The sequence below is a fragment of the Ursus americanus genome, chromosome 14 (genome assembly GCF_024610735.1).
Source record: "Ursus americanus isolate L20-20 chromosome 14, mUrsAme1.1.p, whole genome shotgun sequence".
Taxonomy (NCBI): Eukaryota; Metazoa; Chordata; class Mammalia; order Carnivora; family Ursidae; genus Ursus; species Ursus americanus.
The window spans coordinates 30,748,182-30,775,586 of NC_142140.1; the positions used below are offsets into that span (position 1 = coordinate 30,748,182).

General features: G+C 42.7%; 1 long non-coding RNA gene across 3 annotated transcripts in view; it reads right to left on the bottom strand.

Annotated features, from left to right (window-relative positions):
* The window catches only part of LOC123798808 (uncharacterized), a 587,079-nt gene that overhangs the window by 119,478 nt on the left and 440,196 nt on the right, over positions 1–27,405 (bottom strand). The window lies entirely within an intron of this gene.

A 27,405-nucleotide genomic window follows, 5' to 3' on the forward strand; every position in this document is an offset into this window, starting at 1 on the left:
GTTTTTGGTTTGGGTCCTGTGTCAATGCTTGTTTTACATCTCAGAGGTGAATCTTGTCTCTAAGTAACAACCCTCTGGGATAATATTTTAAAGTAATTTCAAACTTACTAAAAGCTGCAAAAGAAAATACAGAGAACTCTTAATACTCCACCCAGATTTACCAATTTTTAACATGAATCTCATATATATTAGTATATATTTTTATAAATTATTTGAGAGTAGATTGCCTATGTCATGCCCCTAAACCCCTTAATACATCAATGTGTGTTGCATAGACTAACTAGCCCAATGAAATAGTCTGCCAGGAGAGAATCTTTGGCCTACAAAATGTGGAAAACCATCCAAGCTATGGCCCCTTTTTAGAATCAAGGGCTCTAATAGAAATCACTTTAATTCTATGTTCCCAGGACTTGTCTCAGCAGGAAACCATTTTGCTTTCTTGCGGTGGTAGTGTGGGTATGTACGTGTGTGTGTGTTTGTGTGTGTGTGCATGTGGCTGCCAATAATATTCTGTGGAACCACTCTGGGGAAGCTTCCTCTGGCAACACCGAGGAGGAAGCAAGCCTGCACTTCCTGCCTCCTCAAGCCTCCCTTAGCTCCAGGACATGATCTGTAGCAGTCCCAACCACACACATACTTGACAGGCAACCCCCAAAACAGGATGCCTTTTGGGGTGTAAGACATTCTTACTCTGGAAGGTAGAGAGGAAGGAAGCAGTTGATCTGAGCCCTAAGAATGGAGAGTTTTGGGAAAGGGGACGTAGGCGCTAAGGAAGGCTGAGTGGGGTTAACAAGGATGCCAGCAACAACCCCACGTGCAGAGCAATAGGTTTATAAGCAGGAGTCAGGCACTATCTGTTTAATTAGTAAGACAGAGCAGTCTTCTCCAGATAGACATTTTCAACAGGCCTGAAAATAAGCCCTTCTGACAAAAATTCAACCTAGATGCCAATGATACACTTTCAAAACCCAAGTGCTAATAAGAACACATTTGACGGCACAAGGGAAGTTGAAACATACACCTCAACAGTCCCTTCTCATCCAAATGGGCTACCCGAACGTGTCTGAAAATGAAGTGCATGAGCGATGAAGGGAAGTGAAGTAGAAAGAAAGAGAGGCAAGAAGGAGGGAAGGGAGAGAGAACAAGAGAGACCTACATTAAAGCTGCAGGGACGTGACCCTCTGAGCCCAGTGCTGACTCCATCTGCCAAGGAACGGAGCAAAGTTCCCTTTGCTTCTGAGACAGAGAAGACAGACTCAAAAAAGACGCAAAATAACTCTGCCGAGGCCAACACCTTATAATCCCATTTGCTCTGCCAAATGACCAAATCCCTTTAATAATTCAGAAATATGAAGTCATCCTGGAATATTGAATATGTCCCAAATACCAATCTGGACTAACCAACTGGGGCTATATTTTTGATTTGGCAGCTGCATGGATGGAAGCAGAGAGGAAAAATCCACCAAAAAAAAAAAAAAAAAAAAAATCCCACAGAGGCAGAGAACAGAGCACTGAGAAAATCTTGGACTACTGAAGAAGCTGCCATGAAATCAAGAAATCAACAGAGGCAAATCCACTCGGGTAATTACGATCTGAAGGCCGTTAACTTGGTGGCTGATGTAAGAGTGCCTGCTCTGGAGTTAACAGTCTCTTGCTAGCTTTGTGACTTTAGAAGCATTATTAAACCTCTCTGGGCCTCATTTCCCTCATCAGTGAAGTGCTGAGAAGTATTCCTACTCACTAATGTTGATACAAGGTTTTAAAGATTCTCTTAGAATAGGACATGGTACATATTAAGAGCTAAGTAAATGATACCTGTTAGAGCTGCTGTTGTTAATCCAATGTATAATCTGCCCTGTGTTACGTCTGGCTCTACCAGCTATCCAGGACACGGTGCCGCAGAATTAAGCCAAAGCGGCAGGTTGCCATATTTTTATTTGAGAGGAGGAATTTTGCTGTGAGTTAACTCTCGTTATCTCTTGTCTGGTGATGCTGGTTACTTCTGGACAGTGAGCATGAGGCTACTGACATATTCTTAAGATTTGTTAGTACAATCACTGGGTGATTCCTGCCTCATCTTGTTGTTCTGTGGATTAAACAAGATAGTGCATGTAAAATGCTTAGTCCATAATAGTAGCCATTATTTCTGTTCTTATCACTATCAATATCATTATAGCAATGATAATACTGCCACATGGTCTAGGACTGAATGATCCAATGTAAAATCTTACAATCAAATGCAGGTAGAGGACTTAGATAGAGCCTACCTATTTTCCAGAAGGAGATTAAAATCTATTTTAATTTTTTTTTTTTGGTGAGATAATACATATAAAAGATTTTTGAAAATTCTAATGTATGTTTCATCCTGCGTTTGTAAAATTAAAAAAGTTAAATTGTTATCCCAACCTGTGGCCTCCAATGCATTTTGCCTGCTACACTTTATATTCAAAATGTTAACGGGTATTTGTTATGCCTGGTTCTCAGCAGTGAAAACTCATTGCCAGTTGAGAACCTCTGGCTGGAACATAGGAGAGACTGCGCCATCTGCTGGCTGCTTGGGAGAACTGCTTGGGGGAGGCTGCCCATAGCCATGTAAATACCCTAGCGATAAAGCTGCAATGGAGCCGAGAGCAGGAGGCCCAGTGGTTTGAGATCCAAGAGGCATGGAAGACTCGGTCATCACTAAAGGTCTCTGGATGGTCACAGCTTGGATCCCATTGCTGTGCTGCTGCGCATGTGGCATCTGGCCCTGGCCTGTCTCTCAAGACAACACCTGCCTTTGCTACTCCTGAATCAGACAACGATTCAGCCGGGAGCCGGCCTGATGTACTAATCAGGCTGCTCCTTGGCGTTTGGTTCCATTCCCAGCCTGGTAGTTCATCACAGCCTGTTGCTTCCTGGCCTTGGCTTGAGCTCAGGCCACCACAGGTTCCAGGCTTCCTCTGCTGTTTCCTTTCCTCTCCCCAGGGCCTCGCCAGCTGTCAGGCAACATGGCCATCAGGAAGAGAGGCATACTGAGCATCGTGGCTGGTGCTCTGCCCCACCGAACTGGGCAGAGACATGACTATCCCAGGGTTCACTGCTAAGGGCTCCAGCTCCCCTCTATAGCGAGCAGCTTGGGCCAAGCCCTGATCTAAACACACAATTGCCCTTATACACAGATAACCTCACACACCATAGAAGGCTCCCAGCACCGCCACAAGAGGACCCCTTAAGAACTGTTCCTGAGCCAAATATGCAAATGATAAAGAAGCTGACCCATGTGAGCACCCGCTGTATGCCAGCAATCGTCACATGTAACTTCTCATATCAATGTATTCAACCCTCACAAGCATGCCAGGAGGAAGATACTATCACTATCCTTAATTCACAGGTGGGGAAACTGAGGCACAACAAGGTGAAACAGCTTGCACAGACTCATAGCTAGTTAATGCTGGAGCTGGGCTGCAAACGCAGGCTGCCTGCCTCCAGAAGTCACACTTGTCATCAATTAACACCAAGAGACCAAACAACACAATCAGTGGGGAGTTCATGGATGCAATGGAGTACAAGATCGCTAGCAGAAGAGACCACAAGGTAATGGGCTCCCTGCGGACCCCCACCCCGAGGTGACAACGAGGACCTGGAACGAGAGGTCAAGGATCCATGATGGCTGGAGTCAATGAGGAGGGATTCTGGGGAATGGGAAGACAGTAGAACCCAGGGAGATTCAGAGATGAGTCGCTGCATAAACTCAACAACAGGAAAGAAAGCAGGACCAGAGGAAAGCAAAGGTGAGGGGACAGAAGATTTACCTAGCTCCTCACATTCTGAATCTTCGAACTAACAAGCTTAGTGCAGCCTGGAGCCAGGGAGCCGAGAGGAGCCGAGCACAGGGCCTGCTGACCACAGGCCGAAGGTTCAGTCGCCAGACCCGGTGGCTAGCTTGGGTGTTGAGCCACTGCCCAGCACAGCAGGGCTTGGTGAACCATCCCGCATGCCCTTGCGTCTTGCAGACAGCCCCCACAGACATCCATCCCCATCCCTGGATGGGCTCTGTCACTCCCTCACTCACAGGGCCTGCTGGGGAACAAGCACCGAGGATACTGGGGTGACCGGTACTACATGAACCCCACTCTCAGGGAATTTACATTCTAGGGGGAGGGGAAGGCAGCACCAGGCAAACAGCTAAATAAGACAGTTGCAAATCAGAAAGCGAGCTCTAAAGGGAATCAACAGGAAACTGTACTGGGAAAACAGTGGGAGAAGACAGAGCTTTTCACCACAGAGAAGAAGAACCAGGGGGTGTTCGGCCAGGCCTCTCATTTCAAAGGGCCTCACATGTCCAATGCTAATAGCTCCTCCAGACGAGGGTCCACACAAAGGCACAGAGCGAACCTGACAGGACTGAATGATGATCACATCTTGCCACTCAAATCGAGGGCGCGTGCCAGGACCTCCCCCTCCAACCCACGGGACTCATTATGCTACACATTCTTTCACAAAATAAATTCTCCATCATCTTTTGAATAAATGAATCTGAGTTTCATTGTATTATGTATTGTTATGCACAAGTAGAATGATTTAAAATGGTTTAAATATTCCGAAATATAGGCACTCGATTTGGCTTTTCATTTGGGCCAGGGGGTGGCCGGGTGTCTCCAAAACAGGCCTGCACAGTGTCTAGTGCCGAACAAAGCCCCCAGGATGCGGACAGGGTTTGGAAGTGGAGACCTACAGGAAGAAAAAGTGACAGGCATGTCAGGCAGTACGAAGAAGAGCATTGCCAGCTGTCCCATAAAGCAGCAGCCGCACATTTGGAAGACAAAGGCCCCTCTCCAGGGCTCCTGTTTAAAGGAAAATTTAAATTCTGTTAAGAAATAAAAGATCCTGGTAAGTTCTGGTAGGAAGGCTTAGAGTTAAGTCCAAGACAAACCGATTCTAATTTAGCCAAAAGTGGGAAGAACAAAGCCTCATACACAGCTTAATGCTACCCTTAAGCTTGATTCCTTGAGACTCACAACGTAAAATTTTGAAATGAATCATTGAATTATAAGAAGCTAGGCAGCAGATCGTGCATCTCAGATTTCTCCTGAATCTGAAAATAGGCATTAAAACTGTAGCAACCTGGGGAGAAAAAAAAAGAGTTGAGGCCAAATTTCAAATGACAGCCGTCCTGATATGCCTGGCAGTGAAAGATGGTAGTGACCAAGGGCTGAGCCCTTTGACTACAGGTGGCGGCAGCCCCCAGCTGTCACCTCAAGAGTGTCCAGGGGTTAAACAAGACAGTAAACTTCCTCACTTAGTCTGGGGTTGGGGATGCTAAACGTTTTGTTTGGGCCGTTACAGCCTGGACCTTCAGGACAATGAACCTGGGGCCGGACTCATGAGAGAGAGTTCTATTTGGGCCTGAGGCACTTCTGGGGAGAACCTGTTTGTCACTAGGGGAAGGTGTGATGAGAAAACAAAATTAGAGAGAGTGTTCATTCTGTTTGCCTCCTCTCTACCACAAAAGATGAGTTGAACTCTCAGCAAGGCACTCTGGAAATTTCTTGCCACTGTAGAAATTTCTTACCACTGTAGTTAGGGTTTCCCTGGTTAAAACCTTCCTCACACTTTGTATCTTGTCCCCTCTAGATGAGTTTCCCTAGGGAAGTGCTCTATTAATCTCCTTCCCAGGCACCTAGATTACCAGTCCTAAGTATTTATTAAAAGACTGAATTACCGGGTTATCAAAATCTCTATCTGCTACCACAGAATTCCCTCTGGCTGTGATTAAAGGATTCATCTCTCTTAGCCTAACCGACAGTCATTGTGAGCCAACCATCCAGTGAATAATTTCTTTCTCTATCTTATGTTTATTGGAGGACCTATGAGGTGTTGGGGACCTTATAAGCTTTTCCAGATACAGCAGTGAATAAAGCAGACGAGCTCCTGGCTCTCGGGGTGCTGGCTGTGGGTAAGACTGGGTGCCAAAAACCTTTCCACAAAGAGCCCGGAGTAAACTTCTGAGGCTTTGCAGGCCACATGTAGTCTCTGCAGCATACTTTTCTGTGTCTATCCCCCACCCCAAAACGCTTACATTGTAAAAATTATTCTTATCTCAAGGGTCTTTCAAAAATAGGTCATGGGTCAAATGTAGCCCATTGGCCAGAGCGAACCTCTGTGTGAGACAGACATTAAACAAATAACCGCCTTAATAATTACCTAAGTACAGACGTGATAAGCACTTAGGAGAGCAAGGGAGAAAAACAGGCTGTGTCAGGGCATGATTTTGGAGGGATCTGGGAGCCCTCTTGGAAGAGGCAATATCCAAAGGGGGGACTTCAACAAGAGAAAGACAAAACCCAGGCCAAGAGTGGGGGAGCGTGGAGTGGGGTGGAATGGGGAGAGCCTTCGGTAAAGGGGCCACAAGTAAAGAAAGGCTTTGGGCAGCAGACTGGACCTTGAAGGAACTTGTCCACACTGCATTTTTATCTTCGGTCCTGTGAAAGCCTTTCAGGGCTTTAAGGAGAGGAGTGTCAGGATCTGATTCAAATTGGAAGAACCCCTCTGGCTGCGGTGCCCATCTGCCTTGGAGAAGTGGCAGGTACAAGGGGTGGGGAGGTAAGAGGAGGTCAGCCAACTACGGCTTCTGGTTATGAGCTGAATTGTGTCTCCATTGAAGTCCTAACCCTCCCGCACTTTAGAAAATGACTTTCTTTGGAAATAGGGTCACTGCAAGCATAATCCTTTAAGAGGAGGTCAACCTGGAGTAGGGTGGGCCCCTCACCCAACATGGCTGGTGTCCTTATAAGATGGCCACGTGAAGGCAGAGACCCACAGGGAGAACAGCACAGGGTGACAGCGGCAGAGATGGAGTGAGGCAGCCGCGAGCCAAGGGATGCCTGAAGCCAGGAGGAACAGGGCTGCACGGCTCTGCCGATTTTTCTAGCTTCCAGAGCTGTGAGACGATACCTGTCTTGCTGTGTGAAGCCACCCAGTTTGTGGTACTTGGGGATAGTCCTAGGAAACTAACACACCTTGTTGGGGGCAACTACGGCTAGGACGACTCGCTACAGAGAAGCAAAGAAGTACACTGATTTGAAAACCACTGTGCAGGCTTTCAGCAGCAGGGGCGCCTGTGGCTGTGGGCTTAGGCTGGGACAGACCCAGCGTTTGCTTTGGGGCATAAGGTTGAGCATGAGAGGAGAGGAACTCGCCTTGCCTCGAGGGGTCTCAGTGAGTTCTAACCAAGAGAGAGCAGAAAGGCTTCTGACAAACAGAGGGAGACATCTCCGAGGGAGGCCAGAGCACATGGTTGCCAGGAACAGCTTCCAAAAGTAGAGCCCTGGTCCGCCTGCCCCTTTGGCCACGGCCCCGCCCGCTTCTGCCGGACCGGGAGGGGCGGCCTTTGCGAGCAGTGTGCTAGCTCTGGGCACCTCCCTTAGAGGAATCACACCGCGGAAGGAATAAAAAGGTTGAATGTTATTTTAATTGAATTTGTTTTCAATTTATTTTCAGCTGTCTAGGGAAAAACCTTTTACACTCACATCATTTGATTCCTTTTTACTTCGTGTCCATTATCCTCATAATGAGCTTTTAACGCATTAATGTGGCCCTGTTTGCCGAATGGTGATTCACGTTGGTCAAATCAATAAATAGCAAAAGCATAAAAATACACCAAACTGAGACACTGAACCAGAATATAAATGGAAAACTTGGACTCCCACTTCCTTAACAGTGGAGACGGCATTCTGATAATCTGCCTGATACATCACCAAGAGGGTCACAGAAATCCCTTTATTTTCCATATTTCAATTCCCAGCTGTCCACGGAGGCATCGGAGGTAAACTAGGGAGCCCACAGGAGGTTCCTCCGGCTACCACTGGACTTGAACCTCCCCTCCGCATTCCGTTCCAGCCGCGTGCTGCGGTCCTAACAAGAGCTTTTTCTAAATGTATATACCATGGAAAGGGGAAAATCAAAATGCAAACTTGCACGGGTAGTTTTTTTAAGGCTCTAAAAAAGCTGAGCAAGGCAAGAACTTCGATGGCTGCCCCCCATGGTTCATGTAGCTAACGTCTACATAAGTGATATTTGTTGTCCGTTCTGCAGTGCCACCTTGGGTTTCCAGAAAACAAGATAGCTTTTCAGATTATAGCACAGCAACTCCTTTTGAGGGCTTAGCATGCTTCCTGATCGCAACGAAGAGGAGGCTTTGCTCTGGCACCCACCCACAATGGTGGCAGGGAGAGGAACGTGCCTTGGGATTCAATTAATAAAGGTTTAATGAATCCAGAACTTCTCCCTCGCCCACCTATGTCTGGACCCTCACCTAAACCAATTGAGAAGGTAGTAAAGATCTAGTGTGGGTGTTCCCCAGCTGTGTGCCAAGGAACACTGGTTCTCTGAAATTTAATTACACATTAAAAAAAAAAATGCATTCTTTGGTTCTGGAACTTCTGGGATCTCCCCATGCTCAATTATTCCCTTTTATATTCCAAAGCATTCTAGCCTTATACAGACTCTGAGAAGTCCTGCAGCACACTTTTATTTAACTTGATGTCCCCAATGCTTGGTTTGACTAAGAGAACTTTAAAGTCATTAAAAAAAATTTTTTTTAATTGAAACACCAATTCACACTGCACAACACAAGGACAGTACTTAACCTAAGAATCATTTCAGAAAAATATGTCCTATTACAAACTCAACTGGGTTTTTGTGTTTTGGCAAATGTCTTTATATTCCAAGGAACACCGATCACATTCCTAAACAAACTGGGCCACCCTTGCCTCTTTGTTGCTCTTCCTTTAGAGCAAATTTGGGGCATTATTCGGGCATAATATAGGTATTCAGCAACCAGGTGTGAAAAAAAAGATATTCAGGACTCATTTCACCACAAACAACACAAACCTAGATCAATCTAGCTTAAGAAAATGGGTATTTATTGAAGAGACACTGGAGGAAGCTCACAGCTCTGGTCATGCTGAACAGCCAGGTCTCAGGAAGGCAAGAATCAGAGAAATTGTGTTTTCAGGGGGTGGTGGTTCAAGGACTGAAATATCATCCGGATCCTGGCCCCCTCCTTTTCTGGTTGTTTCTTTCTTCTTTTCCTTTTTGTATGTTGGTTTTGCTCTCCTGAATTCCCAATCCTCTTAGCTTTACTACTAGAAAAGAAAGGGGACCCCTCCCTTAAAAAGAAAATCCCAGTGGAGAATTCTGATCGGTTTGACTTATGGCCTGTGTCTACCATGATTGGCTCACCTGCATCTTGGGCCTACTCTCGAGTCTGGGTACCGTAGCCCTATTAGAACCACATAGGAAGTTCTAACGGTTGAAATGGCTCCCTCCAGACAAAGGGGAGCTGTGTTTTAAACAAAGGGAGGGTGTGTGGGGCTGACATACATGAACATCCGCTGCAGATGGAAAGCGAAGACTGCTGGTTTGGGGGAAAGAACCATATCCAATCCACCCCCTCCCCCATACTCTTTGAAATCAGCCCAATGATAGATGTGCTGTGAACAAAGCATCCTGCTTAACTCGGGTGTTGCCCCTGTATTCTGGGTGTAGCCCCTGTATTCTGGGTGTAGCCTGGGTCTGCCTCCCCCAGGAGGAAAGCACAGGGGGCTAATTGCTTTAAAGCTTCATTACCTTGTTGGTGATTCTGTACCTAATCTGTTCATTATGCTGCTTATGTCTTTTTATAAGTGGAGAGAAACTGTGTTATCAGAGGAGAAATGAGCTCTCTTATTTCTCAGGAAATTCTCTTATGCTTGGACAAAGGGGTTTTACGTTTATCAACTTCCCCTTTGTGATGCCTCCTTCTAAATAATGTATTAATCATGTTTTGATTGTACAAATCAATTAAAGATGTTTTAAAGGTTAAGTTAATTAAATCTTTGGTAGGACTTCATATTTATTTAGATTTCCTATGTTGACTTTCAATAAATTGCAAATAAGTGTCATGGAAAAACATACTTCCATCATTGTGATCCTTAGAAAGTCTTCTTTTAACTACCAGTACATCTCCCTGCACAGTCACAGCTAGCCAGCCAGCCGTCCACTTCTCTGTCAGCCTTTCTACCTACATACCTAACATACTTAGAGTGGTTTTTTTTAATTATTATTATTTTTTTTTTTTGAGAGACAGAGAACAGTGGGGGGTGGAGAGGCAAGGGAGGGGGAGAAAGAGAATCTTAAGCAGGCTCCACACTCAGCATGGAGTCTGATGCAGGAGCTCAATCCCATGACCCTGAGATCATGACCTGAGCCAAAATCAAGAGTCAGACACTTACCGACTGAGCCACCCCAGGCACCCCAACATACTTATAGAGTCTTTTTATCTGGCAGCCATGCCCAAGTCAAGTTCTATAGTCAGTATGTGATGGTCTATGATCATTCAGAGTGAGAAGCTGACAAATACACCTCATGGTTCTCTTCCTTGAGGGATGGGGGGGATCCAGGCTCAGTGTTCCCAAGCTGCCTTACGTTCTGGACTGACCACAAGGGAGGACACTCCAGCAGCAGAAACAGACCCACAATTCAGATGTGTATCCACATGCCCTGGGAATCATTCCCTCCGAGTCACATGAAGACCATTACCCAACCTGGGTTTCCCTGCCCAGAAAATGGACAAGAGTCCCTCAGGTGTGTTCATCAACCACGGGCCTGCAGGATACGCAGGCAACCCCAGCTCTCCTCACTGACTCTGCTCATTCTTATGTCTTAGCGTGTCCTCCAGCTCCGTTTCCTGAAATCAGGTCATGTTTGCAGCACAGAACAAGGAGGGAAAGTTGGACTCTCTGGTGAACAATCTCTTGAGGAAGTATTTTTAAACATAAAACACTATTCTCGTGCACACACACACACACACACACACCAACCGAATCGGCCTGGATCCACAGGTCCAAGCAGGTTCCTCTTCATTCCCTGGCCCCTCCTCACCTCACACTCTACACCAAAGTCCCCTGGCACTGTGATGCTTTGTTTTTAAATATTTACTTCTTGATGAAAAATTTGTGATTTTTTGCACACCTAGACCAGATATAACTATGACCCACATTTTATACTGTATATATAGCTTATTCCTTGTATTTTTTAAAGTTTTAGTGGCTTCCAACAGCTTTATCTTTCCCACACACAAAATATAAACACTTGGTATCCAAAAGAACCTATTTTCAAGATAAAGTATTTTATTCCAGTGTCCAGGCATTATTTTCCTTCACTTTCAGGATGAAAAACCAATATTCAATAGCAAATATTTAAGGGTCATCTCTTATGTGCTAGATATTGCTTTGCACAATGTTGAGGACCTCTCAGAGAATATAGTCTATGGGGAACAGTCACATGTCAGGCAAATTATACATAAAGAACAGCAATGAGGGAAATACAGGGCACTGTGAATCAGAGGACTCTCACCCAACTCCTACTCTGGCAATCAGGGAAGACTTCCCAGAGGAGATAACTCTGTGCTGAGGTTTAAGGAGTAGGAGCTAGCCAAGTAAATGGGGGGTGGGCAGAAGGGAGAGGCATAAGTGTGTCTGATGGCTGAGCAGTGCAGGTGGGAGGTAGGGCATCCAAGGAGAAAGGAAGCCTAGTATAAATTAAAACAAAAAAGAGAAAGTAGACGAGAATGAAGAGGAGGGTCCTCGGAGTAACACAGTGAGAAATAAATGGGGACGTTGCTGGAAGGACTTTGTAGGTTGTAATAAAATCTGACCTTGCAGGACCATTATTAAAAGTTTCCAATGAGATTTGCTGCCTCTGGCACTTATAGAGAACAGACTGGGGGGGCAAGAATGAAACTGGGGGCAAAAAGCAGCCAGCTTGGCAGTTGGAGTAGCAATGAGTGGGCTGCTCACAGGCAGAAACAGTGGGGATGGAGCTGGGAGGCTTAGAAAGTAGGAATGAAGCACTTGGTAGCTGGTCGGAAGAGGTGGAAGAGGATGCAGGTATGGCCCCGGGCTCCTTGAGCGGTGGGAATATTATTCATAGAGATGGGGACATACAAAGGGGAGGCAACCTGGAGGAAGAGCTAGTACCTGGGAAAGGTGAGTCTCCACACAGGTATGTGTATATAGTCCACTCACCTGTTTCAGTCTGATGGGATGGGCCAGATCATGCTGTGGAGGCAGCCTGAATCACCCCATAACAAAGGTAGTTCCTACTGCCTGTCATCACCAGCTGGCTATAGCTCTGTCCTATAGTGTCTTCACTTCGGGAAGCCTTTGGCTGCAACATTGCCCGTCTCATGGCAGAGAAGAAGATGTGGCAAACTTTGAGCTGGCTCTTAACCAACATGCTTCACTTTCAGTCACATCACATTGACCAAAACAAGTCACATGGATTCCTGGGATTAAATGGGGCAGAGATGTACAAACTCGCACTGGGAGAGTCACTGGAAGGTATGATGGGATAGTGATACAATGTCTGACTCCTAGGAGAAGCGGCCAGAAACCCACTGCCAACACCAACAAAACAAAACCTTGCTTCTCCCACTCCAAGTTGGCGAAGACTATATGGACATCAGCATTTGGGGATGCCTACTTAAAAAAGGAAAATGTAGGGGCGCCTGGGTGGCACAGCGGTTGAGCGTCTGCCTTCCGCTCAGGGCGTGATCCCGGTGTTACGGGATCGAGCCCCACGTCGGGCTCCTCCGCTATGAGCCTGCTTCTTCCTCTCCCACTCCCCCTGCTTGTGTTCCCTCTCTCGCTGTCTCTATCTCTGTCGAATAAATAAATAAAATCTTTAAAAAATAAAAAATAAAAATAAAAAAGGAAAATGTAAGGGTAAAAAGGTCATAAAACATCTGGGTTCTGAGCCTGCATCAACATAGCCTTGCCTCAGTCGCATGGTTGCTCTGGATAGGAGTTTCCCCTTCTGTCAAATGAAGTGTTAGATCCAAGGGCTCGTTCCTTCCAGGTCCAAGGCTCAATGGCTCTTATCTCTGCTCTAGAGCATCTGAGTCCCAATCCTTCTGCCCTCGTAGCTTCAGAAACAAGGCTCTCTCTCACTGCCACCTGGTCACACTACAGGAGTCAAGATTCAAAAGGGGTTCCCAAGCCTCTGTGACTCGTGAGATATGAATTCTGCTCCTAATTCACTGCCCTGAGAAGATCTGCCTTCTATACCTTTTCTTGCCTGCTGCACTGTATTCAAAACTAGCACTTTATGCTTGACCTATGATAGCTTTGGCTACGGCTTGTCACTTCAGCACTCATGAAGCAATGAGAAGGTGGGCATTTAGACCCTCCCTTCCAATCCCAATTTATCATGCTTTACTCAATCCACCTTTATTGTGTCCGATTTAAGGATCACAACTGCCATTGTCCCCCCCACCCCCCCACTTCAATTTCTGTCCTTTGATGTTCATCTAGTGAACAATGATGCATTCCAATTTCCAGGTGCCTGGGGCTGCAAATCCTTTCAAGATATAATCAGCTGAAAATAAGGATTTTTGCATCCAAGTCTGATCCAACATGACTACACACCTATTACCAAACCCATGTAATTAAAAATGAACATTTCACACACAAACCATCATCTTGATGCAGAAAAAATTGAGATGAAAACTTCAAGGAGGCACTGAATAGAAAGATAATGAAGAGAAAATGGGGATGACAGGAAGGAGACTGGAAGGTCTCCCTGCTAAGAACTACTCTGTCCAAGTTAGCCTTACTACTTACAGTCCACTCTGCAGAACGCAATTCTGGTATATGTTTAATTAAGGAAATGGCATTGTACTGGATTCTAACAGCAGCCACTCACAATCTATTCCCAAACTTCCCTCTGATGGAAGGTACTGGGCAATTCTCCACTCCCAAGCATTGGTACGAGGCTGTAGAACTCAGGCTTGTGTGCTTATGATGGGCAGATTCTAAAATGACCCCCAGTGACCCTTGCCTGCTGGTATTCATGCCCTGTGTAGCACCCTCCCACTGAGTCCTGGGTAGGACTCGCTGCTAATCAATAAAATATGACAAAGCTGATGGGATGCCACTTCTGTGATTGTTACTTAAGATTATAACTCCTATATTGTAGTAGACTCTCCTCAGTTGCACTGCTAAAGCAAGCTGCCATCTTGTGAGCTGCCCTAAGGAGATAGCCACGTGTCGAGGAGCTGAGGGCAACCTCTGGACAGCCAGCAAGGAACAGAGGCCCCCAGTCAAACCATGAGTATAAAATCTGTCAGCAACCTGAGTGAACTTCAAAGTGGGTCTTTCCCCAGTGGAGCTCTCAGATGAGACTCTAGCCCTGGCTGACACATTGATCACAGCCTTGTGAGACCTGAAGCCCCTACCTAAGCTATGCTGATCTCTGACGAATGGAAACTGTGAGATAATAATTGTGTGCTGTTGGGGTGCCTGGGTGGTTCAGTTGACTGACTCCTGACCTCAGGGTCATGAATATAAGCCCCATGTTGAGTTCCATTCTGGACATGGAGTCTACTTAAAAGAAAAAAAAAAAGTATTTTGTTTGAAGTTGGTGGTGATTTGTTTTGCAGCAAGAGAAAACTAATACAAATCCCACAGTGGGCTTTGGAAAACCTGAAGAGGTGTTGGTAAAGGCTACTTTTGTGCAATGAAGTACAATTTTTTTCCATTTACCTAGCATCTGCATTCCTGGAAAGTACAGTATATAGAACATTGAGGAGATTATTTTATACTTGACATGTAAACTGGAGTCAAGTTCAAGCCTTGAAGAGGTACAAATGGTGTTTGCACTTACATGAAATTTTGAATGACATCCGGAAGTCTCGCAGGAACTGGGCTGTTCAGAGTATTTAGGATATTTAGCATTCTTGACTCCCACCTACTAAGTGCAAGTCACTGTAGATATCAATCACTGCAATAACTAATAATTGCCATACAAATTTCCAACATGGCTTCTTGGGAGCAGTACCAATCCCGCTGAGGTATCCTAAAGGAGTGCGTTGTCATGAAAGAGAACAAAGTCCTTCTCCCCAGAAGAATCTGATTAGAGGCAAATGGAATGACAGGGGCAGGATGCAGCTCAGGTATGGAGGTGGGAGTAAGGATGTCAAACATGCAGTCACCTTCCAGAGTTCCGATCCCCAATACCACACTCTGAAGTCAGACAGACCTGTGCATGACCCTGGCCTTTTTTCTCATAGTGGGGAAACATGTGAGGGTTACCTAGCATGTCTGAGCTTTAGATTCTTCGTGTGGAGGAAGAAGGTTTCGACACAAACATCAGAGAGTTGTTCAGATTGTTCTACTACAGAACCAAGCACACTACCTTGCAGGAAGCACAGCTTCAGTACATCATGATCTCTTTATTCCCATGGTTCAAGTTTCTGTCTGAAGAACCCAAGAATTCCCTGCTCACTTCAAACAGGCCCACATAGCTCCTGGTTTTAGTATTTGCCCAAAGAGAGAAGGCAAACCAAACCTGACCTGAATTCTGATTTGTCTGTGTTATTGCAAGGTTGAAATGGCCCCATGGCCAGTGTTCGGTCCCCCCACGATGTTAGTAGACCTCTCCTTTCTTTTCTCTAGGGCAGCAGGGTAGAATAGCAGTTAGAACACAAGGAATGACGTCTGATTATTTGCTTGAAATTCCAGCTCAGTCATGTAATATTCCTTCCCTGAGCAAATCTCTTCAATTCTCTAAAATTCTCAGTTTCTCCTTCTGCAAAATGGGGATGATAATAGCATTTATCTCATAGGACTGTTTTCAGAAAAAAGATAATCCATGAAAATGCTTAGTGTCTCAACATCTTGATCACAGCAAGAACTCAATAATGGCAGATGCTATCCTTGATACTGTTATTATTACTTCTATATGCCACTACCATGAACTCATCTGACTGCTATTATAGGCCTACAGTGGAGAGACTATAAAGCACAGTGATTAGAGGTGTCAGCTCTGGAATCAGTTCCTGGTTTTGCTGCTCTTTAGCTATGTGCCCTTGGGGCAGTTGTAACTGCCTGGTGTGAATCCCACCCCCAACTCTGCTCAACCAATCTGGCATTTTCTGCACATTACAGGAGTTGGGATATGTCACTCTGAAAGGTACCAAGTAACTGCTTTGACTATTTGGTAGAATAATTAAGGCTCTATTACCAAGATAATTGTGGGCAAATGAAAAAGTCTCTGTAAATATTTGGATAGTCATCATGAGAACGTAAAGTGGCTCTGACATGCAGTGTCATTGATAATGTGAGAACAAAAGAGATATCTTTTGTTTCAAAGTGGTTTAGATCTCAGATAACCCAAACCGGTCATGAGATGGAAGCCTTCATTTTTGTCCTTGCCTGGATTCATGGATCTTCCACAAGACCAATAGGATATTGTGTTTTAATCTGGACTCTTTTCTTAGTCATACTCTTTATTTTCCTGGTGAAGCAGGATTCAAGAGTTTCCAGGAAATACTCCTCTTTCTGTTGGGAGTAAATGCATTAATGATTAATTTTGGGTAGAAAATTCTATTTTTTTGTAAGATTTGCTGAAAATTAACATAGTTTTCCACTAGTAACGTATAGCCTCTCCCCAGGAGCTGGCTTCCTAGGGAAAATAACTAATATTTTTCAGCAGCTATTGAAAGCAAGAACCAGGCTGGTGTAAAATGTGCATGCTTCTGCATTCCTGCTTCCCTTTGCACAAAAAGCACAGCATCAATTGGATGAAATAATAGCTATTCAATTGGTCATTCCCTTATGACTGCAAGCCATTTGGAGCTCAGTCACGCTTACAAAAGCCAATATCGACTATGTGTAGAAATATCTGGAATGAGATGCTTTGCCACTGACATCTTTCATTCATAATTACTGCAAAGTCTGCCTGCCCAGGCCTAGTCAATGGCCAGTCAATACTCCCATTATAAACCAGAGCAGGGTGAATGGCTGGGGCAGAAACACAAAGCAGACATATACTCAATGGGGCCCACAGGTCCAGACATCAAAGTTGGCCATAGAGGGCCTCAGGAACTATTGAGCTCAGAGGAGGGATGGGCAGGCACAGTTTGATGCTTTCCTGCAGTCTATATTCCATGCGGTTGGAAATTAAGTTTCTTCACAATGACACAATGTATGTGACAGAAGCGAATCATTCTTCTCTGAAAAGGTATGGTGCCAAGCTTGTTGTAGTTACTTTTGCATTTGGTGGCACTGTCTACCTTGTCAGAGAACACATCTTAAATGGCCATGGATTGCACAGTATCACCTAGTCAATAAATTCATATTAGAAAGTCTGAGCAAGTACCACTCACCCCACAGAAGATATCCCAGCTTTGGCATTGGTGCCAAAACCCCGCTACGTAATGGAGAAGAGCTGATGGTGGCGAATTATGAAATGGCTTATGAGTGTTAGATAATCATTTGCCTGTTCATGGGTTGCTGGTGTAGGATTTGCTTGCAATGTAATCCAATTTGGCAACTTCCACGTTATCAGCATGAGGCCATTCTGGGCCTTAATTCTGAAGTTTCCCATAAACCCTATAAATCAGCCAATGCTAACTGTTTTGTGCACTTAGCACATGCTATTGAGGGAAATTTTCTTTCAAATCATCGCTTCTTAAGATTCATTCACTGTCCTAAATAAGGACAGAATTTTTGGATCTCATGGAAGTGTTTTACTTGCAGTGTTTCACAGAAAATCCTTTTAGACCCTATTATTGTTGTCCATGATAAATGTCACTACCTGAATCTAATTTAGGTAATTTTCCTGCCACTGTAGTGTACTAGCACAGAAATGAGTATTAATTTACTGCTAATTCAGTGTGCTAACCCTTAATTAGCCACAAGCTTTGTCTGAAATAGCAGATGTTAAAATCTGAGCTAACTTTTATCCAGATTAAAACCACCACTGCAGGTGTGTATTCACAGATGTACGCAGCCATACGCACCCACACCATCTCTCCATCCATTTTGTAAATACACGCCATGGATATTTGCTATATATACGTTAGTATTAAACTTAAATGGTACAGGGGCGCCTGGGTGGCACAGTCGTTGAGCGTCTGCCTTCGGCTCAGGGCGTGATCCCGGCGTTCTGGGATCGAGCCCCATATCGGGCTCCTCCGCTGGGAGCCTGCTTCTTCCTCTCCCACTCCCCCTGCTTGTGTTCCCTCTCTCGCTGGCTGTCTCTCTGTCAAATAAATAAAATAAAATCTTAAAAAAAAAAAAAACGTAAATGGTACAATAGTGCAACTTATCTAAAAAGCCAACAGACCTGGAGTTGAACAGCTGGCTGACTAGATCCTTAGAAAAAGCCCACAGAGTTTCTCAGGTTCAGGGAGGAGCCTTAGGGAAGCCCCAAGTGAAATTGTATTTCTCTAACAATGGAGTCAATGGAGTGTTCTATAAAACATATATTCTCTCATTTAATCCTCATAATGACCTCTAAAAATGGTCTCTATTAATCCCTTTTATTGCTGAGGAATTTGGGGTTCAGAGAAGTTCACTCATTCACATATCCATCCATCCATCAGATACCTGAGTGCCTACTACAGGAAGACTCTCTCCTAGAGAACGAGGATACAGTAGTAACAAAAATGACAAAGCTACTGCTCTCATAGGGACTTACATCCTAGAGAGATTAAATAAATTGCCCAAAGTTATATACTCAAATATGGCCAGGGCCTTAATGCCAAGTCATGACTGCTTGATTTCTGAGCTTTGTTCTAAACCAGTATAGCATGCCGCCTTCTATGACAGGAAAATATTTAGGAGAATCTAAAAATTCTTGCCTAACATTTGTTTGCTTCCTCCTAAAGTAATACTGAGTTTTGCCATGCCACAATCTAGCTCCTCTGTTAAACCAGGTCAAAACAGATGTCTTTTCTCTCACTCTCTCATTACTAAGGCCTTAGACATTTGGAGGGGCAGGAAGCAAATAATTCTTAATGTCAAACTCTGGCAAACACTGCTGGTGCCTATTCAGTATCTATTCTCTCTTCTTCCCTTACTATCAGAACCAAACTTTGCTTGCGCAGCAAATGTCCCCTGTCCCAGGGATACTCATGTGACTGAACTCTGCCCAATGATGTATAAAAGGAAGTCCACTGGGTAGAGCTTCCAGAAAAGCTTTGCGTTCCTGATGGAAATGGGACGAATTTCACTGGCCCGCATATTTCTCTTCTTTCTACTGGGGGCATAGGCATGATTCCTGAAGGGGCAGGAGAATCTTGCAACTGTGAATATTGGAGTCATTCACTAAGGGACACAGAATGGGGAAAATGGAAGGAACTTGGGTGTTTGAGGATTTGCTCCATCAGACATACAAGCCCTAAGGTGCCTCTTTTTGCACATGAGAAAAAATACACCCCCATTTGGTCAAGCCATTAAAGTTGGGTGTTTTTATATGCAACAGATTACAATACTATTGTTATAGAAACATGAAATATACTATTGATAAATTCAATGTTGAGTAATTATCACCTCTACAGCACTGTCACCATTCCCTGAGTACTTTACACTGTGCACGGCACTAAGTTTTATTACGCTGTATAATTTATTCCTCATAGGAAATGTAGGAAGGAGGTATTATTACTTCATTTATAGATGAGGAAATGGAGGCTCGGGGAAGTCCAAGGTTACTCAGGTAGAGCATAGTGAAGCTCCTATTCAAACCTGGCTCCAAAGCCTAACCCTTAAGCACCTGACTTGCTTATGTATCCATCTTTATAAAACCACACAAAGCAACCACTTCTGACATTTGAAAAAATACTATTATATTAGTGTTTAGTAAAATAATGGTCGTGAGAGCAAAGATTAAGATAGATCTACATGTCTAATAGCTTCAGACCTGCTGTTCCCATAAAACATGGCCCTGACATTATTCAAGCCTAACAATTTCCAATTCCTTTGCTTCCTATTTGTAACCTCAAACAGTATGACAAAGTGTAAAAAACCTATCTCTACACTGTGTGTGTATCCAGAACAAAAATGAAGCCTATTTGCCCAGCAGCTTCATATCTAGCAGTGCATTTGGAGTCACTAATACACTGGCCATGGACCTCTCCCTCTCCTGGACTTATGTTGCCTATATCAGGGTGCGGACTGGAGTCGGAAAACAAACGAGGAGGTTTCTAGAAGCATGAACAAGTTCAGGGAAGGACATCAGTGTGGATGCCAGGAGAAAGACTGTGTGGATACCATCTGTCTTACTCCTCGTGCCTTTTGCCCATCTTTTCTTTCTGCCTACATGTCCTTCCTCACAGCAGCAATCATGTTCCCCAGACCCTCTTATGCTCAGAATCTAGCCTTTTCTTTTTCCTTCATGGGCTAATCCACTACTGCCATTTGGGAAAAATTTTTTCTTCGAAGCCATTTGACATTTAATCAGAGAGGATTTGATTATTTTTTACCTTGTTCAAGATTGAATCCATATTTTACACACACATACACACACCCCTTCTTAGCTATGCCCAGCTCAATCTTCACTCTATGTACATCACGCCTGGCTCAGCTTCCACGCCTTTGGTGAATATCTAGATTACCTGTCTGAAAATACAAAGTCAGTCACAAAGACCCCTCCTTTTTGGTGTTGGTCAGTAGGAGATGTGTTCATTTGGCCAGATTTAAATGTTTAGCTGTCCAAAACACTGGAAAACCATGGTACTTACTCCCCCATCCACCCCTCACATGTCATTCCAAAATAAATTAACGCCAGAGCTTTAAGTAAGCCTAAGCCCACTCCAATTCTTCTAATTACGGCTTTCATTTTTTTATTTGAAATATCAAGTTTAACTATATATGTATCTATACATACATACATATACATGCACCTATCATGTATGTCTCTATCTATCTACCCATCTATCTATCTGCATTCTGCTAACACCCTAAGCCTATGCTCAAACTGTCCATCTGTCAGTTGGACAACCCAGCACTGGGTGTTCAAACTCCTATGGTAGAACATTTTACTCTTACTTCATATATGAGGGAAAAGGTTGATTTTTCAAGTTCCTGGGTCCCAAACATAGAAAAACATTAAAATTACAGTGAGAGAGACACTTCCAGAAAGAAATACCCTGTTAAGTAATATAAAGGGAATAGGAATTGGCTGCCTATTAAAAACAGTTAGACTCAACCAAGAAACACTATTACTATTGGTCTGAATGTGACAGCAATATTTCATCTTTGATTTACATGTTGGTTCAGTGCTTCTTTGAAAAGCTTCTCTATATTTCCCATCCATATTATTAGATGATGTCTATATAATTATCTTGCCCAATCCATACTCAATTAGGTACTTAAATACAAGAGTTTTAATTGATTGATTATGTGCATGAAGAAGTTCATGCTTTCAACTTTCTGATTCCAAATATTAAGACCAAACTTGAACAATTTAAATCCTATGTCATCTGTAAACAAGATGAATAATACTTTCTAAATGGCTTTTTTTTGCTTTTCTTGTAAATTAGAAAATTATAGAAAAGTGCAGAAAGTAGCATTTGTACATATTCTAGCACTCAAAATTTATCATTAATTTTATATGACTTTTTTCTGTGTACACATTGTTAAAACAATTATGAAAGTCATGTACCCATTTAAGAGAAATATTAGAATATTGCTCCACCATCCCCAGTCCTATCTGCACTCATCTTTCCACTTCTCTCTCTCTCTCTGCACAAGTACCACCTAGAATCATTTCTGTATGTAGTCTTACCACCCTTTAAAAAATGCTTTTACATCTATCTATGTCCATAGAAAATATACAGTATTGATTTTTGTGTTTTTCAAGTTCAGATTTTACTCAGGCAGAGCATTAGTCTTCAAAGAACTTCAGAGAAGTCATTTGATCATCTCAATAGAAGTAGGAAAAGCACCTGATGCAAAACAATACTTATTATTTAATTACATTTAAACAAAACTTTCAGCCAACTGGGAAGAAAAGTGAAATTCTTTAACCTGAAAAAGTAAATAAAAAATCTCAGAATAAAAAGTATGTTTAGTGCTGCAACATTACAATACCTTCCAAAGCTAAGAACAAGCAGCTGTCATGATCTCTGTTCAAAGGATGCCAACCAGTAGAGTAAGACACAAAAAGTCAGTCAAAGGCATAAGGGTTGGGAAGATAGAAATAAATTTGTCATAATTCATATACTCTATGATTTGTCTTTACGAAAATCCAAGAGATTCTATAGACACAGAACTAATGAAATAGTTTAGCAAGTTCTCCGGGTATAAGTTGGTTACATAAGAATTATTTATGTTCTTTTGCACAAGCAGCAATTAATTTGAAATGCTACTTTCAAAATTCCATTTTTAATGATAGTCCAAACAAAAATATAGCAAGTGGAAAAAAGCAACCAAAAGTGTGTAATAGATGGGGCGCCTGGGTGGCACAGCGGTTAAGCGTCTGCCTTCGGCTCAGGGCGTGATCCCGGCGTTATGGGATCGAGCCCCACATCAGGCTCCTCCGCTATGAGCCTGCTTCTTCCTCTCCCACTCCCCCTGCTTGTGTTCCCTCTCTCGCTGGCTGTCTCTATCTCTGTCAAATAAATAAATAAAATCTTAAAAAAAAAAAAGTGTGTAATAGTTTTACGGACAAAATCATAAAACATATACAATATTTTTATATTAAGACAAAAACATGTAGGAGACATATACCATGTTAGTGATGAGAAATACAATTATAAAAGTGACCATTTTGCTCATACTAATCTATACATTCAGCAAAACATGAATTAAAATCTTAACAGTTTTTTCATGGTACTTGGCAAAATGATCTCAAAATTTATACAAAGTACCTAAGAGTCTGAAATACCCTAGCCAAAATGGAAGGGACTATTCTTGATAGCAATCAGGTCTTATTTTAAAGCTATATTAAGACAGGATGCTGTTGTTCAGGAATATAAACCAGACCAATGACACAGAGCTGATATCACAGAAACAGATTTACACCAGAAGGAACCAACACATACACAGAAACTCTATACATGAAAAGAATAGCAATAAAAAAAATTGGTAGAGTATTTTAAAATGGCCTGAGACAATTGATTATCTTTATGGAAGAACATGTTAAGATGCCTATATCACACCATAAAAAATAAGCTCCCAGTCCATTAAAGACAAATATGAAATGTGAAACAGAGCTTTGGAAGGAGAATATAGGGGAATGTGATTCAGAATAGGAAAGGATCTCCTCGAACAAACCTTGAAGGTAAACACTGACAAGTTTGTATATTAGCTTTTAAAACTTCTGTACCATGAAAGATACCATAAAAAGTGAAAAATTAGCCACAGATTTTGAGTTACATTAGCAATACATATAACTGACAATGATTAATATCTATAATATACAAGGAATCCCAAAAATAAATTAAAAATTGACAGCTAATAGGAAAAATATGGACAAAGCAAATTGAAAAAATTCACAGGAAACAGAACGACCAATAAAGGTTTAAAATACATTCACTGAGGGGCGCCTGGGTGGCACAGCGGTTAAGCGTCTGCCTTCGGCTCAGGGCGTGATCCCGGCGTTATGGGATCGAGCCCCACGTCAGGCTCCTCCGCTAGGAGCCTGCTTCTTCCTCTCCCACTCCCCCTGCTTGTGTTCCCTCTCTCGCTGGCTGTCTCTGTCTCTGTCAAATAAATAAATAAAATCTTTAAAAAAATAAAATAAAATAAATAAAATAAAATAAAATACATTCACTGAACCAGATTGCATTCCCATCAACAGTGTAAGAGGGTTTCTCTTTCTCCACATCCTCACCAACATGCAAACTGGTGAAGCCACTCTGGAAAACAGAATGGAAATTCCTCAAAAAGTTGAAAATAGAGTTACTCAATGACCCAGTAATTGCACTACTAGGTATTTATCTAAAGGATACAAACATTCAAAGGGGCACATGCACCCCAATGTTTATAGCAGCAATGTCCACAATAGCCTAACTATGGAAAGGGCCCAGATGTCCATCGACAGATGAATGGATAAAGAAGATGTGGTATATATATCTACAATGGAATACTACTCAGCCATCAAAAAAAAAATGAAATCTTGCTGTTTGCAACGATGTGGATGGAACTAGAGGGTATTATGCTAAGCGAAATAAGTTAATCAGAGAAAGACAATTATCATAGGATCTCATATGTGGAATTTAAGAAACAAAACAGAGGATCATGGAGAAAGAGAGGAAAAAATAAAACAAAATGAAATCAGAGAGGGAGATAAACCATAAGAGACTCTTAATCATAGGAAAACAAACTGAGAATTGCTGGGGGGTGTGGGGGATGGGGTAACAGGGTGATGGACATTAAGGAGGGCATGTGATTGTAATGAGCACTGGGTGTTATATGCAACTGATGAATCACTGACCTCTACGTCTGAAACTAATAATATATGTTAATTAATTACATTTAAATTTAAAATATCTTTAAAAAATACATTCACTGAAAATCAGAGACATGAAAACTAAACCATAATGCAATAGCACCTGTTCTAGTCAACGGTCTGTTTGCTTTTAGATTGATTTTCTGCTCTTGCCCTGCTCTTCTTTATATCCCAAGTAACTTCTGGCCTGCAGGTAATTTTAGCCAAGTGAGAGACACGGGGAGGAGATGGGGGGTGGGCAGGCAAAGGAAAGCCTGGCACCTCTCCCCTTTTCTCTTTGCTTCTTGGAGGATCTCTGTCAGCCTCCATGAGCCTCTGTGCCTTCACTCTCACATTCCATTCCCCAGACTGGTTTCAGTTTCTGACAGGTGGCCCCAGCTTCTGGGCTTTGGTCCCACTACCTTCTCCATTTATCCCTCTAGTCCTAGGGTTGACAGCGGCCTTTTACTACGGTGGATATTGTATCACCAGCCTGCTTAGCTTCTCAGCTGGGCTGCCAACTGCCCAGTTACTTGTATTAAATTTGCTTTGTTGAAGGGCCTAGAGCATTCCTGGCTAGACCCTGGCTGAGACACCATTTCACACTCATTAGATTGACACAGATTTAAATGTTGGACAACACTACGTGCTGACAAAGATTCAGAGCAGGAAGACCTTCCATACACAGCTGCTGGGAGCAGAAGCTGATAAGGCCACCTTGGAAAGCAGGCGGCAATATTTAGTAAAATTGGATAGGTTTCCTGTGACAGTTCTTCCACATCTAGGCATACATACCCCATCCATACTTCTTCCTATTTCCACAAGAAGGCAAGTAAAATAACACTCATTGCACCATTATTTATAATAGCAAAAATTTGTAAAGCTATGTAAATATTGTAATTAAAATATATGAATATAATGAAATACTAGTAAGCAGTTGAAAGTATCAACTACAGCTTCTGTATCAATATAGAAAAATCATAAAAGCATAATGCTGAGTGAAAAATAATGCAGAATGATATATTGATTATATATATATAGAGATTATATATACATATATATTGATTTTATACATACATATATATTTATAGCCCAATACCATTTATATAGTTTTAAAAATATCACTTGTATATATTATTTAAGGATACAAAATGTAGCAAAATTATTTAAAAAAGAAAAATACCACACAGATGATTAGCAAACCCTAAATTCAGGAAAACTATTCCCTCTGGCAGGAGGGAGGGAATGGGACTCAAGAGTGATATACATGGGAATTTAACATACCTGCAACGTTTCATTTCTTAAAAATATCTTATGCAAATTTGGCAAAACTCGTATTTGATAAAGCTGGGCAGAAGGCACATAGGTGTTTCCTAAGTAATTTTCCACACTTTTGTCTCATCAATGTATTTCATTTAATTTTTTAAAAGAAGTATCTTTCTAAAAATAAATGACCATTATTAATGTGGAAGAGCCAATAACGGATCCTTCATCATGATCCCCAAATTTATATCGCATAGAAGCTTTTGGGAACAGACAAAGCTTCTACAGGAAACCTACCTAATTTCTTCCCAAAGGAAAGTCAGATCTTACACACACTCACCCCCATCCATCTTCCAAACAACACACTCTTTCCATGTTCATCACCATCCACCATGTCAGCCCGCTGAGACCTGCTCTTGAACGAATGCTGCTTCCAGACACTCTCAACCATTTTCCAGAGCACTGTCTATCACTGCTGGCCTTCCTGTGTCCACTGCAGGAAATCCATCTCTGGGATGTGCGGTTCGTCTGCCTCCCTTGAAGCTGCTAGCCACCAGCATTTATGCTGAGTTTCTCATTTAGTCTTGAGATCTAGCCTGGCTGCTTGGCTTCATTTCACCTGTTTTTTGCCTTCCTTTATTGGTCACTGAAGTCATTTGTTCATGGGCCAGGGCTCTGTGTTTTCACACTTCTCATCACTCCACTGTAACCTGTGTCTAGTTTATTAATCTTGGACCAACTGCAGTGTACAGAACTTGCTAGCATCTTCAGGCATCCCAGGTTCTTCCTTACCTCCAAGCACTAGCACCTGCTCCCTCTTGATGCAGAACACTCTCACCCCTAACCCTTACTTTTCCTGCTGACTTCTTATTCCCTTAAGCCCCAGTATAATCCCTTCAACCTGGAAACCTTCTTGAGCTCCTTGAGACCGGCACTCCCTACTTGCCCTATTGCATTCAGCCAGTAATACCACCATCCCTCTCGCCCACCCAACTTAAGTTCCATTCAGCAAGGGAAAGTAGTTGCATCATTCGTCACACAGACTGTCAAGTGTAAAGCCTGGCATATAGTAGACATTCAATAAATATGTCATGAATAAATAAAAGAAAATAAAGTCAGACTGATATTTTACCTCACAAATTATTCCTTTTCTGTTGAGGGATGAAGGTTAGGTCCACGAAGTCAAAAGTCTGCCAAACAACGAGTTGCTAGCAATTTGCTTCATAAGTCCTCATAGATCAACCTTCCAAATATTTACCTAGTTCTCTGCAGGACTTTCTCTCTTTGAAAAAAAATTGACCATTTCTGGGGTAACAAATTCTGTAAGCTTCTATCATACTATGCAAAGCGAGCTCCTTCATTTGTTTTCACATTCTTCTTTTAAACCTAATGTCTTCAAACCTAAAATATCCGCAGTAATATTTCTAAAGTGTTTCTAAATCCTTTCTTCCATGTAAAATACAGAAAGCTTATATCCATAGCACAATGGAGGAAGAAAATGAAGACTAGGGAGCCAAAGCAGGACTGCAGTAGTAGCACTCACAGAAGGCGCACCAGACACACCTAGTTAACACACACAAACTGAGGTGTCTGTGCACCAGTGATGATCATGGATTAGTGTCCCATTCTATGTATTAGCCTCTCAGAGATTTTCACCTTTGCTAAATCTACAACAACATGCAAATGTGAGTTCAGAAAGGGGAATTCTTATAACACAGCTTGTCTGATCTTCTCATGCCAGTTCAAACTATCTCTTTAGTTTGTTTCTACAGCAGCAGCTGGGAGCAATACTTCTTTCAAATTATCACAAGATTTAATGATATAATGTGATCCAAGGGCAAGCAGAACTAGCTACGGCAAGAGAAAAGCAACAAGAGTATAAACCAGCTCTAATCTGTTATA